We start from the raw sequence: 14,737 nt of genomic DNA, 5'->3' as shown, positions 1-14,737 counted from the left end.
TCCTCTCTGGAGAACCCAACTCATGTCAGTCAGACTCGTAGAGAGGAAACTTTATTTCATGTAGTATATAGGAAATATTTGGTTTTCAATCTATCTTAATTTCATCCAAAAGGGCCTTCTAGGAAAAACCCATAATTCAATTGTGCTAAAACCAACTAACAGTTGACTCTGAGTGGGAAATGTAACCCATATAGAACGTGTTACCCTAAATCCAAATTCATTCTTCTGAAGCCTACAGATTATAAATCAAGAATTAAACTCGGGTCAGTAAATCCAAGCAAGTGCACACCAACCTGAGAGTTAGAACAAGTAAAACAGAAGCTTGCAAGGTAAACCTTCATAAGTCAAATCTCAAAATCAAAGGGGGAAGCAATGATTTTTCTTGTCCTACAGAGCAAGAGAAATGAACTCTCTAAATCCCTCTATGCAGATAAAAGTTCTGGTTTTTATGTAGCTTGATGTATTTATGTATGGAGGAAGCACTGCCTGAAATTAAGCAAGAAGAATGAAATATTGTAACGACCATGCCAGAGAAGCAGCCCAGCCAGCACTTTCACCATGGGGTCATTAGTAAGAATGTTTGAGAAAAGACCCCTTTAGCATTCAGCTGCTCTTTTTTAAAAAAAAAAAAATTATTTATTTATTTGGTTGTTTGGGGTCTTAGCTGCGGCAGGTGGGCTCCTTAGTTGTAGCTCCAGGGCTCCTTAGTTGCTGCATGCGAACTCTTAGTTGCGGCACACATGTGAGATCTAGTTCCCGGACCAGGGATGGAACCCGGGCCCCCTGCATTGGAAGCATGGAGTCTTATCCACTGCGCCACCAGGGAGGTTCCCATTCAGCTGCTCTTTGCCAAGAGATGGCAGGGGGGTGAAATGAGTTCAGAATCTGTCAGAGGTGTTAGTCAGAGCAGCTGCCCAGTGGTCGAGAAAAGTCTCCTGCAGCTTTGGAATGAAGCCACTATTCCTGACACATTTTACCTTCCACATCCCAAGAGTGATCTGAGTATTTGTCATGCTTTGCATAGATCCGTCCCCACATGGCTTAGGGACCCTAGAGTCCCCAGGTTTTAGTCCTTTGGAATGTTAATGTCACCTTTATAATGTAATTTTCCCTCATTTTAGAAAATTTCTTAAATCTAATTTACTGCTCTGTGTTTACACATCCCCTTATTAAGACAACCAGACCCTCAAATCATTCTGGTTTATTGATTAAATGTTAAAAACCACATGCATAGCGAGCTCTATTTTGTTTTGGTCAAAGGGCACTGGTGTAGCCAACAATATGGCTTAACTTATTTGCTTTAATTGGAATGGCATTAAAGAAAAGGCTTTGGTATTTTCATGTAATGCACAGTAGGAAGCTGGGTGCCTCGCAATGCTTCCCAGGTTGCATTAACTTTCTGATTCAGAACGGATCTGTGCACAGAAGGGTTTCTAATTTAAAATAGAAAGCCTTGTGTAACAGCATTCGGGTGGACCCGTGTACCACACAGACCATGCCAGTGGAGGTAGGGCTCTTTGCTCAACTATCCCAAGGATATAGCTTGCACATAACAGGTAGGAATCCTTTGCAGCGTCTGAAAACCAATTGCAACTTGTTAATGATTCTTCTTTAATAAGTGGCTTGTTTTGAGGCAAAGTATTCAACTACTGTAGGAACTTTGCCCAACTGTCTGCACTTACACCCATTCTAGAGACCTCTAAATTACCCAGAGTATATGAAGGAAATGTTTATTTGTTAAATTCATTCATTCATTCTACAAATATTTAGTGGATGCCTTCTAGTGTGTTCCAGAAGCTGGAGATATAGAAATGAATAAAACAGACAAAAAGTTGAACCCCAAATTAATTTTATCTCCTCATTGAATTACTTTGGGCTGAATGTCGCCTTAATAACCCTCTATTCTTGTACAAGGGTTAAATAGTTCTTACAACGGTTCTTAGGGTACCTTCTCATCCCAAACTCCAACAGGTCGTTTTATTTAGTGAAGTTTTATCTTAGAGTTATATTAACCTATAAGTTCACATCATGGGCTGGGGATAGACACTTTATAATTCAGAAAACAGAATTTAAATGGACAAATTCCACATACACTACGATAATAGCTATATAAAAAGATGGCATTGGGCTTCCCTGGTGGCGCAGTGGTTGAGAGTCCGCCTGCCGATGCAGGGGACACGGGTTCGTGCCCCGGTCCGGGAAGATCCCACATGCTGCGGAGCGGCTGGGCCCCTGAGCCATGGCCACCGAGCCTGCGCGTCCGGAGCCTGTGCTCCGCAACGGGAGAGGCCACAACAGTGAGAGGCCCGCAAACCTCCCCCCGACAAAAAAAAAGGTGGCATTATGTAGACAAAGTCTTGGGAAGAATGAACAAAAAGATGAAAGTGTTAGGATGTAGCTGTGGTCTCGCAGTGTGATCAGAAGCGTCTGTATCACCTGGAGATGCATTAGAAATAAATTCTCCAGCCCCACTTCAGACCTACTGTGTCAGAAACTCTGGGGGTGAAGCCCAAGCCCTGGGCTTGAACAAGTCAGCCAGGTGATTCGGATTCACCCTAGAGTTTGAGAACCACTGGTGTAAAGAGACATTCAAGTTTCTTTTACTTACAATCCTTTTAATGGTGTAGTTCTAAGTACAATTATTTTACAAACTTGCAAGTTTCCAGAGATGAGAGAGACCCATCTATTATTTAGGGCAGATGTGCACAAGCAAAATTGAATTGGTGACTAAGCCAGCCATTTGAATATATTTTTGGTTCAGAAATTTGTTCTCCCTGAATCAGAAATGCCTGACTCATGGAGTCACTGGTCAACATTGGCCCAGGAGTCCAGACACAACTGTTCCTGTGCCTGTTGTTGGGCTAGTAAAACCCAGCCTCATCTTAGGCTGATCAAGCCGTAAGCTATGAAAAGCTTGGTCCCCTGCCCGCTTGTTGATGGAATTAGAGCACATTAGAGAGGACCACTGAAAGAATCAATCAGCTAACTAGATTTTGTACAACAATTTCCATGCACTGGGCACTCGGCCTGGTGTGGTTAGAGAAGAGGGGAGGACAAAGTGCCTCTGACCCAGAAATCACAGGGAATTTCAGACTTTTATTTGTGGACAAAAGCACTCAGCACCTCAGGCTTTGTGCAGCTGGTGTTGAATGACCAGTCAAAGGACAGGAGATTGCAGTGGGCTGGGGCCATCAGGGACAGCTTTGCAGAGCCCACACGGTTGGGGCAAGGCCGTGGTAGGAACAGACCGTGTGAATATGGTGTGGATGTAGGAAAATCCACGGCATGTTTGAGTGAGGTTCTGCATAGTTTAGTTGTGTGAGAGAAGGTTGGGATTGTTGTCTGAGCCAGATGGAAATAGATCTTGGATAATATCCCATGGATCAGACAGAACCGTTACAGGTTTTTCAGCAGGGGCGTGCTCAGATGAAGATGGAGGTTTAAGATGTCAAATTAAGAATAATGGTCCTTATTTTCCTCCTTTGCCACATTGAGCTAATCTAGCCTTCCTAAAGTGGTCATGAGTCACTCAGGCTGCGAAATGGGTTCATTTGTCAGGAAAGGGGAAAAGGTGACAACAGCTAAGCAAACAGAGAACAGCAGGCACCCCAGTCAGAACCTGGCCCCAGAGCGAGAATGCACACGTGTACCGCTTGGAGATGAAAAATGCTTTCCTTGGGCCGTCCATCATCATCACCCTCCACAGAGACAGCTCCCCCATCTAGGACACATTTCTCCAGAAGGGAGAGGCTGGGCCCTGGGGATGCAGTGTTGCCCAGGCTTCTTTGGACAGCCTCTTGTGATTGATGGCCTCGGGCTCCGTGCCTCTCCAGGAAGATCGTGCAGCGTGGCTGGGAGGCGTGGAGGCAGGGAGCCCTCGATTCTCAGCGAGCAGCAGAGGAGTGCACGTGAAGACTCCAGGTCACAGTGAAAATGCTGCTGATCTCCCTCATTTCCCTGTGAGCTCCTTGAAGGTAGAATCAGCTTCCCAACCTTGTTATCTTTAGGGTCAGCCTCAAGCCCACCGCACATTTGGCTCTCAGTTAATGTTGAACAAGTGCATGTGTCTAAGAGTTGGCACGGAGAATTTTTTCCCCTTCTCTCTGTGCTTAAATCAGAACCTTTAAGAAGCAGAAGTGTCCTCATACACTGTCCAGTCCAAACACTTGATGTGAAAGTGGGGAAACTGAGGACCAGAGAGGGTTAATGGCCTGCATAAAGTCTTCAATAATTAGTAGAGGTTATAAATTAGTATTACACTAATTTTATCTTGTCTGCTCTAACACATGGACTTCAGAAGGACTTTTTCAAATGGAAGATCCAGTAAGAATTGCCTATTTCAAGCTATAGGTAAGTTCTAAGATCATCTTATTTAAATTAATACTCTCTCTCCCACTCCCCAAATCTCACCTCACAACCTGACATTCCTTACCTCCTTCCCCCCTACCTGCTCTACTCCATTTTTTTCTCTATAGTACTTATTACTATCCGATATTCCAGACATTGTATGTGTTTATATTTCTCTTGTCTGCCCCAGTCCCCAAGAATGGGATCTCCATGAGGGTGGAGGCTTTAGCCATTTTAATCAGTTTTGTCTCTACGACATATAACATGCCTGGTACAGAGCAGACATTCAATACACGTTTGCTGAATGAATGAAGAAATTAAATTTTCTAGAATGCAAACCCTTCCTTGAGAATCTTGGTCAATTAGGATTTGTTTCTTTACATGATGTAGTGATTATACATGACATTGATTCCTAGAGAGGCAGGAGGTTCTAACCAAGAGCCCTCCAACTGCAGGTACCCAGGACGGCACCAGAACCCATGTCCGACCAGGCTCTATGCAGTGGAGCTGAACAAGTCCAAGCATGACACCGCACTCTAATTCTGTTTGTATGTCTGTCTCTCCTATTTGGCTGAGAGACCCATGAGGACAGAGCTGTGCTGTTTTCCTTGCTAGTCCCCTAGCACATAGTACAAGTCCTGGTAAATAGTGGGCCAGCAGAGCTTCTGCAGTGATAGAAATGCTAATATGGGTGCTGACTGAAATGGTAGCCACTGGCCACATGTGGTTAATAAGCACTTGAAGTGTGACCAATGCAACTTGTGAGCTGGATTCTGAATTTTTTTAATTTCCAGTAGTTTTAAGCGTGAATTGTCAGAGGTGACTAAAGGCTACTGTTGTATTGAATGGAGTGGTTTTAGATTTTCAGTACATTTACTGAATGAATAACTGCAACTGATTTAGTTGAAGAAGTCCATTGTCTATAAGGTAAAAGGCTCAGTAATCTGGACTATATGAGTGAAAGACAGAAATTAGTCAAAAGTGGAAATTGTTGATTATTTAAAATAATTGCTTTTTGCCAATTCCAAGAATATATATTTGATGCCTTTCCTTCTGGCATAGTCAATGCACAGGGATCAAAATGATTTTTGTATTGTTCAATGCTATACAGTAAGGTGTTTCCCATGGCCTTATATATTCTTCCAGACTATGATTAGGAATATTGCATTTTTAGAATGTACCACCACTTATTTAGTCACTCAGTTGTATATTATTAGATGTATATGTTGATTTCAGTGTTTTTGCTAATACAAGTAAGAGTGTAATATGTACTCTTCTACCTAAATCTTGGTGTACACCTTTGTTTATTTTTGCTAAAATAATACAAGTGGAGCAAAGCTGTCGAAAATTTAGAAACATAGTTTTGATAATATCCTCTATAACCTCCTTTGATGGAATTATGAAATGGACCAGTCATGCAGAATCCTTAATTGATGGCTCCTGTGTGCACTGGCACTTGGAAGCCATTGCAGGCACCCTTCTTACCACTGTCCGTTCAGGATTTGTGCATCCTTTCCTCCATGCCTGGCATTGAATTCATGCTATACTGTTACAAGGAAATCTAAAACTTCACTGGCTTAAATAAGATAGAGGCATATTTCCTTCTCATATAAAACTCTGAAAATAGATGGGGAGTTGTCATCCTGTAAATGTGGCTTCTAAGGTTGCCTTAATCATAGACAGCTACCAAAATCAGAGACAGCAGAAAGGGAGAGAAAACCCAGGGTAAGAATTCCTAGGAGATGGCCTGAAAGTTGCTCCCATCACTTCTGCTTTCTTTTCACTGGCGTGGCATCAGTCTGTGACCACACCTGACAACAGGGAAGATAGTTACCAAGTCTCGTGGATCATACGACCTTAATATGATTATACCTGTTCGCTAAACCTCAAATCTGTCCACTTACCTGCATCCTTATGGCCATTGCCTTCTTTCCAGCCCCCAACATGTCTTATTTACATTAGTATAACATCTTCTACTTGGTCCTTATTCTCAATGCTTTCTTCTTCTGATCTGCGTATGTAGCCAAAGTCATCCTTTTGAAATACATATCTAATCACATCACTCTCTGCTTAAAATTTTAAAGGTGAAACAGTGACTTGGGAGAAAAGAACTTTCAAAAGCCAAACATCTTCTAATGACATCCAAGACCTTTCTTTTTGGCGCTACCCAATTCTCCAGCCTCGTAATGCTCAAATGTCTGGGGTGTAGCCACGTTGGCACATATTTGGTCTTTTAAGGGTGGAAGAAATGGGAGCTAAAAGCTAAGCCTTTGAAAGCTAACTTCTCTGGGATATGAAGTGAGAAAACACATGTGTTTTCTATCACTCCAGCGAAGTTCAGCATTTGTCCTCTCTTCAAACAAATGTGGAAACTACCTGTTTGAGGCCTATGGTTTCCCCAGGCTTCCAGAAACTCAGCTCTTTACTCTGCAGGACTTCTTGGGATCTTGGAGATTATCTGTTGGGGGACATATGTCCCATCAGAGTTCCCTCCTGAAACCAGCCCGCAGAGCTGACCTGTCCTGTGACGTGTTCTCACAGAAAGTAGAGTAGGGTTTTAGGTATACTGAATTTTTTACATGCAGGCCTCTGGTATTCAAACAAAAGAAGCTTCTAAGGGGCCAATGCTGAAGATATTTCTTACTACCAACTTAAATGATTCTGGGTGAATAACTATTCCTCTCTGGGCCTCAGTTTTCCCATTGGTAAAATGAGGGTTTTCAACCAGGATGATCGTAAAGGTCTATTTCAATAATATGATGAGATTAATTCATTCATTCAATACGAGTTTTTGAGCCTCCTCTATGTGCTCAGAACTATTCTATGTGATGAGGATATTGGGTTGAAAAACATGGACAAAAAAATCTTCTCTAGTGAAGATTATATCCTAGTTTGGAGTGGAGTGGTCAGAGAGACACACATAAAGACAAACGGTACGGAATTAATTAGACAGCAATGGCTGCTGTGTAGAGAATTATTACAGGATGGTGTGATAAACATGAAAGGCTGTCTCTGAGTGACATTTAGACTAAGGGGCAGCCATGACAAGATCAGGCAGAAAGTGTTCCATGCAGAGAAACCATCAAGAACACTGAGCTTGATGTGTTTAACGAAATTAAAGAGACCTAGAGGGAGAAATAAGGTTGAAAGTGGTCCTAGAGGAGGTGAAGAAGTTGGTCTGGTGCCAGCTTATGTAGGATATTTACATCAGGGTAACAGATTTATCCTAACTGCTGTTGAAAGTCCCTGGAGAACTTTAAGCTTGGGATAGAAAAATCTTTAAGTATTGAAAATATCACTCCTGGAATTATATGGAGAATGGGTTATGAGGGATTGGAAGTAGAAGGTAAGGCTACATAGGAGGTTATTATAGTACTCCAGGAGAGAGATGGTAGGGGCATCTCTACCCCTACCATTAAAATTGTAGTAGTGGATGGAGAAAAATGAAAAAATATGAAACATGCTCATGGAGTGTTTGCAGAGAATGAGAAAAGTAAAGGTCAAGGACATCAACTAGACCTATGGTAGCGTCATTTTCTATGACGGTAAAGACTGGGTTTAAGAGAATGAAAGAAGTTTTGTTTTTGTTTTTGGAACATGTAAACTTTGAGGTACCCATTACACCTGTAGTATAGATGTCATGTAGGCAATTAAGAAAGGTCATTGCGGGAGATGTATCTTTGGAAGCCATTAGCAAACGTGTAGTTTTCCAAGCTGTGGACTGGATGAGATTATCTAGGGAGAGAGTTTAGACAGAGAAGAGAACAGGTCCCTTAACCTCACAGTGCTCCTTCATTTAAAGATCTAGCGGAGGAGAATAATCCAACAACAGACACTGACAAAGAGCAAAGAATGAGGTAAGAGAAAAATTAGGAAAGTGGTTTCACTACGCAAGAGAGAGTTCAAATCTGAGTTCATTCATTCCGAATGCTTGAGAGAGGTCAACTAAGACAAAAACTGTAAAGGAACTATTGGATTTGACAACATGGACGTCATTGGTAACTTTGTCAAAAGTGACCTCAGTGGTAGGGTGGGGCAGGATCCCAATCAGAAGAGATTAGGGATACAAAAGGAGGTGAAGGAGAAAGTGGAGGAAGCAGTGAAGCAAAACTATTGTTTGAGTTGGAGCAGAAATATGAATATATGGGGATGAAAGCAGCTTGGACTTTTTGAAGATCAGAGAAATTACAGCATGATTATAATATGATGGAAGTGATGCTGTAGAGAAAGAGAAATTGATGGTGCAAGAGAGAGAATAATTACAGAAGAAAAATCTCAGTTAGCCATGTGCAGATGAGATGAGATCCATATACAGGTCAGGGTGTTGCCCTTGGATGGGATCAGGCACATTTCTTCCAAGGTGACAGGAGGGAGACAGAGAGTAAGGGCAGTAATACAGGAGGATGGAAAGTTGTGGGAAGATAAATGAGTTCCTCTCTAATAACTTCCATTTTTCAGTGAGTCATGGGGCAGGTCATCGACCCCATGGTGTGACTCAGTGAATCACGGAGGAAAAGTAGGTGGAGAAACAGGGATACTAGAGATAGAGAGTTGAGGAGAGTCTGAGAAACAGGGGGATGAAAGGGAATGGTCACATTTCTCATAATTTATTTATAAATTCAACCAACAATGTATTCAGGATCTAAAAACCTGCCAGTTTGTTTTCATATATTATATCTAATTATCCCGATCACAATCCCAAAAGGCAGATGTTACCTCTGCTTTGCAGGCTCCGCATGGTTAAATAACTAGAAGATCTTTGAAGAGAGACTCTCTTCAAAATCCTTGCTTTTCTGAAGCCTCACTACCAAATGAGGAAGCTGGCAAGGTAAGGGCTTTCAATTCATGTATCAACTCACTTCAGCAGACATTTCTGACCCCCTATTATGTGTTAGGTTTCTGACTTCCACAGTACAATTTATGTCTATACCTCCTCTGATACCTACCCTCCATCCATCTCTAATCACTCTCCTTGAAGAATCTAGACTCTGGAAGCATAGCAGTGACTAAGGTACAGTCCCTCTTTTCAGAGAGCACAACTAAAGTAGGCAGAAACATGTGCTTTTATTGTCTTGAGCCCAGGGAGTGGTGGACGCAGCCCTGTGGAGGTCAGCAAGGGCTCCCAGAGGAGAGACATCTAAGCTCCAGGTCCTGTGAATGCTTTTGCCTCACTAACTTCCCCCTCTTCTATGCAGCCTCTATATAGAGGCTGAGCAGCAACCTTCATTGGTCTTCCCTACCAGCATCCCTACCCCACCCACGAAGGACTAACCTCCCTGGAATGCTAACCCAATCACATCCTCCAATGGAACTCCAAACCCAAATTCTTTAACTTAGCATGACATTCAAGGCCCTCCACGCTTTCACCCCTTCTCACCTCTCACATCAATTTCCTTCATCTCCACACCTCCCCTCCTGCCCACTGCTACCCTACTATCCCCTCCTACATAATCCCAACTCCAGTCAGGACTTCTTGTAATTTTTGCATCCCACCAAATTTTCTCTAGCTTTCAGCCATCTCCTTATATTACTTCTCAACCTGGAAGACCCTTTCATCACAATTCCCGTATTGCTACCTTCTCTTGGTTCTCTGCCTAAACCTTAACGCACTGTATTACAATCATTTGCCTGTCCATCTTCCTGACTGTACTGCCAATCGTTTAATACGACAGATGTGTCTTATTATTAACTACCCATAACGGTACCCAGCCTATAGTATGAGCTGCATGTATACTTACAAAACAACGAATAAATGAACAAATAAATAAACAAATAAACAAATGCTTATAGCTCTTCCAAACGTGCATTGTGTTCTTAGCTTCCATGTCTTTGAATATGCTATTCCAACTATTAAAGTACTCTTTTCCCTTCTCCATCTTTTGCCAAGTCCACTTGGCAAACTCCCATTCTTCCTGAGACCCAGAGAATTTGTGATGTACAAAGACTTCTCAGCAAAACAGGTTTCTTAGAGCAAGCATCACTTTATTATAAACTAATTATCCCAGGATCATTTGATTTGGGATCCTTGGAGAAAGTAGACTTTATTAAAGTGGCTTTGAAAACTGAGTTTCAGTCCTTTCGGGCTACTGTTGCAGAAGTTTAGATGTGCATTCCAGAAGGTCAGGGATCTTTTAAGTGTCGGTACATACTTCCCTTCCCCCACCAATCACTCCCTTGAGAATATTCTATTTTAAAAAGCATTTTTTTTTAAACAAACGTACACTTCTGGACCAATTCATCTGCAATTTGCTATACTTCATAGGGCTTAAAGCCCCCGCGTGCCTAAACTACTAGGAAAGATTTCTGGACACGTCAATAAAAGTATCTTAATGAACAACAGCTGCAAAGAACATGTCTTTAAATAAATTGATTCCAAATTTCCCTGCATGTTTCTGTGATTTTGCTTTTTAAATGGGCACCACTGACTTTAAACTTGGCTATCTAAAAAAAGCTGAAGGAAAAATGTCCTATATGGTTTCAAAGAAATTTCATTGTCTTGCTTTTCTTCACCATTCTTTGTTTGAGGACGCTAATGTGCGTTCACACTGATTACCTCACTCCCGCTTGTAATAGCTTTTTGGAGCAAAAGAAGGCAAGTTAGATATCCTCCCCATTTTGAATGTGATACAGAACGTTTACAGAGTTGTCCAGATTGAGAACTGGGATTAGAACCCACATTCTGAGTTTCTGGATTATGATTTTGAGGATTATGTTCAGACCCTGGGCTCCATTGTCTATTAAAACAAAACCAAAAACAGCCTTCTTGTCAGCAGAGAACACGTGTGATAAGAATGTCTGTACTGTATTCTGTTGAGGCTCCATGAGCTTTGTATCTAACATAGGTATTTGGTTCAAAGTTTGTGTTCAGTTATAAAATGAAATGAGATCTAGCATTTTTCCTCCAAGGAGTAAAACTTACCAATTTATTTTATACTCAGAAAACCTTTTCTAGGGACTTCCCTGGCGGTCCAGTGGTTAAGACTCCGAGAGCTTCCACTGCAGGGGGCGCAGGTTTGATCCCTGGTCAGGGAACTAAGATCCTGCATGCCGCACAGCCAAAACAAACAAACAGAAAACTTTCCTATCAATTACTTACCACCTGAAATCATATTTAAACTATCAATTATATTTAAACTTTATAAAGAATGAACTTGTTTTACTAATCATCAGTAAATAAAGAAGTGGCACTTAGAAGAAGACTGTGATAGATGCTTCCATTTGGGGTTTTAATAGCAGAGCAGATGGTCTTTTTCTTTTTTTTTTTTTTTTCCTTACACAGCCTCTACAGCCACATGATTTCCCTTCTCTGATCTACTGCTCTGGACATCTGGGTTTCCTGTAGATTGTGTTCAATCAGCAGTGTTGAGGTAGTATATATTTCACCACCCAGCTCCCCTCTTTTATTCTTACTGAATATAAGGAGAGAGCACGGTAGATTCCTACCTTGGAAGTCCTCCTCTGTCACCTTGCACACATTGTCATTGAAAAAGCAGCTTGTGACATTGTTTAGCTAGAGCAAAGACAATTGCACAGTAGTGGGAGGTAGGATGGAGGGAGGGAAGGGTTGAATTAGGACCCAGAAATTGTTGAATAGAATAAAATGAAAAGCTGTTCCCAATTTGAAAAGTGAGTTGACGTCTGTTACTCTGGTATGCGGTAAAACATGTTTTTCATCTAAGACATAATAAAAGCTACAAGCATTTTACACTGTGCATTAAGAGCTGCATCTTTAAAGGAACATCTTTTCATAGAGAGCACATACGGGGTTCTCTATTTGATGATACTTTTGAACATTTTATTATTACAGTAGATGAAATATCCTCCAGTCATGGCAAATCCTAAATGAATTCAAAAGACACCTTTGTAGAAATGACTGTTAGGGGTATACTGACATTGCATTTTTTCATCTGTTTCTATAAATATAAAATTTATGTTCAGACTGACTGAGCCTAGACTACATCATTGGGATGGCATCAATAGAGAAGATAGCTTCCATGACATGCAAATAACCCAAAGGAACCCTAGGGTCAAGGTGGGTGAGGATTTTGAGGAGACAGTAAGAGAAGGTAGGAGCAAGGAGCTCATTTTTCATATTTTTTGTGGATTTAAAAAATGTTTATGTGCTGAGCCTGAGGTCAGCTGGAAAAGGGACTTGGGGAGCCACACCATCGCAGGGCTGCACAGCTCCTGAAAAGTCCATTGACATTGTATGTTACATAAATGGTATCCCCTAGAGTTGTACAAATGTAGTGTCCCTGTCAAGAAGAATGACAACAATTTTAAACATCTGTCATGTGGAATAAGAAAGATAAGTGACTAGGAATCTTTCTTTCTTTTGTCTCTGCTGTTACTTCTTCCTTAAATTCCTTCTCCATTTCTTTCTCTGACAATTCTTTCTTCACCCGTTCCTTTTCACTCCAGTTTTATTGAGGTATAATTGGTACCTGTTCCTTAAATATTGGTGTTCTCTTGGATCCCTTAATAGACTCACTTCTTTTGTTTCCTGCATACACTTTCTGCATAACCTCATTTACATGCAGAGTTTTAACTACTACCTATATAATGATAGCTTCAGATCTTTATCTCCAGACTTGCCTCTCCAAAGAGCTTCAGTTCTGTTTAGCCACCTGCCTCCTGGATATGGAGCTCTATCTGGATATCTCCTTGGTCTTCTCTTCAATATTTCCTAAATGAAACTAATGGTCAATCTATTAACTCTGATCTTTCACCTGCACCTCCCAGTAAATTGTCCTGTCATTAGATGAGCATAGTCTAGAGCCCCAGACTAAAACTTTGAAGTCATCCTAAACTGTTTTACTGCTCTGTACTTTGAATATCTGATCACTCATCAGGCCTAGGAAATTCCTCGTGCCCAGGTCCTCTTCTCCACACCCTTGGTTGCTGCCTTACTTCAGGGCTGCATTATATCTTGCACAGTCTAACTACCTGGAGGTCTCCAATTTACTGATGGTTTATACATTGAAGCACCTTACGCTTAACGGCAGGCACATCAGGGCATTCAGTCACTGCTGTTTGAGCCAATGACTAAATTGATGATGTCTGCACTGAGTGCTGTGCTTTGATGTTTTCACAATCAAGAATATTTACCAATAATTAGATAGTATTAGTTCAACAACTGTTTATCGAGCACCTGAGTAAATATACTCCCTCTTGGCCCTCAGTGTTACATGCCTCAATGTAGAGGATGCCAAATAAATAAAAATATATATTTCATGTTGATATAGAAGTCATGTGAAAAATACAAAATGAAAAGTTGTAATAATGACTAATCAAAAATAATTTGAATGAAAAATTAAAGCGTTGGTACTAATAGGACCAAACCAATCCAGAGATAAGAGATCCTTGAGGTTTAAAGTAGCCAAAGGCAGGTTCCTGGGAGGAGGCGGGACTTAAAGAAAAGACGGGATTTTTAGAAGAGTGATAACAGGAACACAAGGGTACTTTGCAAGACGTTAGCTTGAGCAGGAACATGAAGATAAACAGGATTTATTGTTGACATCATAAGGAAAATAGGGCAGTGGAAACATGTGTGTTGAGATTATAAGACTAATGGCTTGTTCATGCTTGGGGAGAGGCAGTATGGTACACTCAAAGGGCTCTGGTGTTGGACAGATTTGGCTTCAAATCCAAGCCCAGTACTTGTTAACTGGGTGACTGAAAAACCTTTCTAAACTCTCTGAGCTTTCGTTTTCTTATCTGTAAAACGAGGGTGATCATATATATGCCATGGTATTTTGTGGGGATTAAATGTGAGGATGTAGACATCATAAGATACTTGTCGTCTAAGTCCTCTGAGCTCCAGCAAAGGCCCAGCCCAACAGGAACATTCTAGCTCCTGGGTATGGATGCTTCAAGGCCAACGGACCGGAAGCAAACGTTATTTGAAGATCAACTCTCGTTACAATAAGGTACTGACAGCTCTCATGGATTTTGAATAGAGATTACATGCTCCAGCTTCATCTTTCTCAAAACATAGAATCCTAGAATGTCAGTGGTCACCAAGTCTAGCCCTCAGGGTCTCCTTTTTCTCCTTCCAGCCATTGTAGCTTTGCGGATCGCTGCTCCACATAGTGGGTGTACAAAGTGTTCCACAGCTCCCACAAGTGTGAAAACCACTGATCTGATCAAACTCCACCATTGTATCGATAGGTAAATCAAGATCCATGTCAAATTTATTATGTTATTGCAATTGATTGTAACTGACATTTATAAATTACCTATTAGTCTGTACTCTTCAAATTAATAAAATGATTTCATGCACGTCGGTACATACATATAATGGTGTTCTGAACGGTTCAAATTATTCGTGAAAAACTCTGTTCTAATCAAAGTTGTGTTGGCAATAGTATTTTTAATGCTCTATAAGATT

The 14,737-nt window shown here is 41.2% G+C and overlaps 1 long non-coding RNA gene across 1 annotated transcript in view; it reads left to right on the top strand.

The window, feature by feature from the left end:
- The first annotated feature begins 4,014 nt into the window (after positions 1-4,014).
- Positions 4,015-14,737, top strand: part of LOC141276407 (uncharacterized) — a 44,567-nt gene continuing 33,844 nt past the window's right edge. The window contains exon 1 of the long non-coding RNA XR_012325908.1: positions 4,015-4,350. This is a non-coding gene — a long non-coding RNA (uncharacterized lncRNA). The remainder of the gene's footprint in view (positions 4,351-14,737) is intronic.

Source organism: Tursiops truncatus, chromosome 14 (genome assembly GCF_011762595.2).
Source record: "Tursiops truncatus isolate mTurTru1 chromosome 14, mTurTru1.mat.Y, whole genome shotgun sequence".
Lineage (NCBI taxonomy): Eukaryota > Metazoa > Chordata > Mammalia > Artiodactyla > Delphinidae > Tursiops > Tursiops truncatus.
The sequence above is the reverse complement of the archived record's forward strand: the minus strand, read 5'-3'. Positions and strand labels throughout refer to the sequence as shown.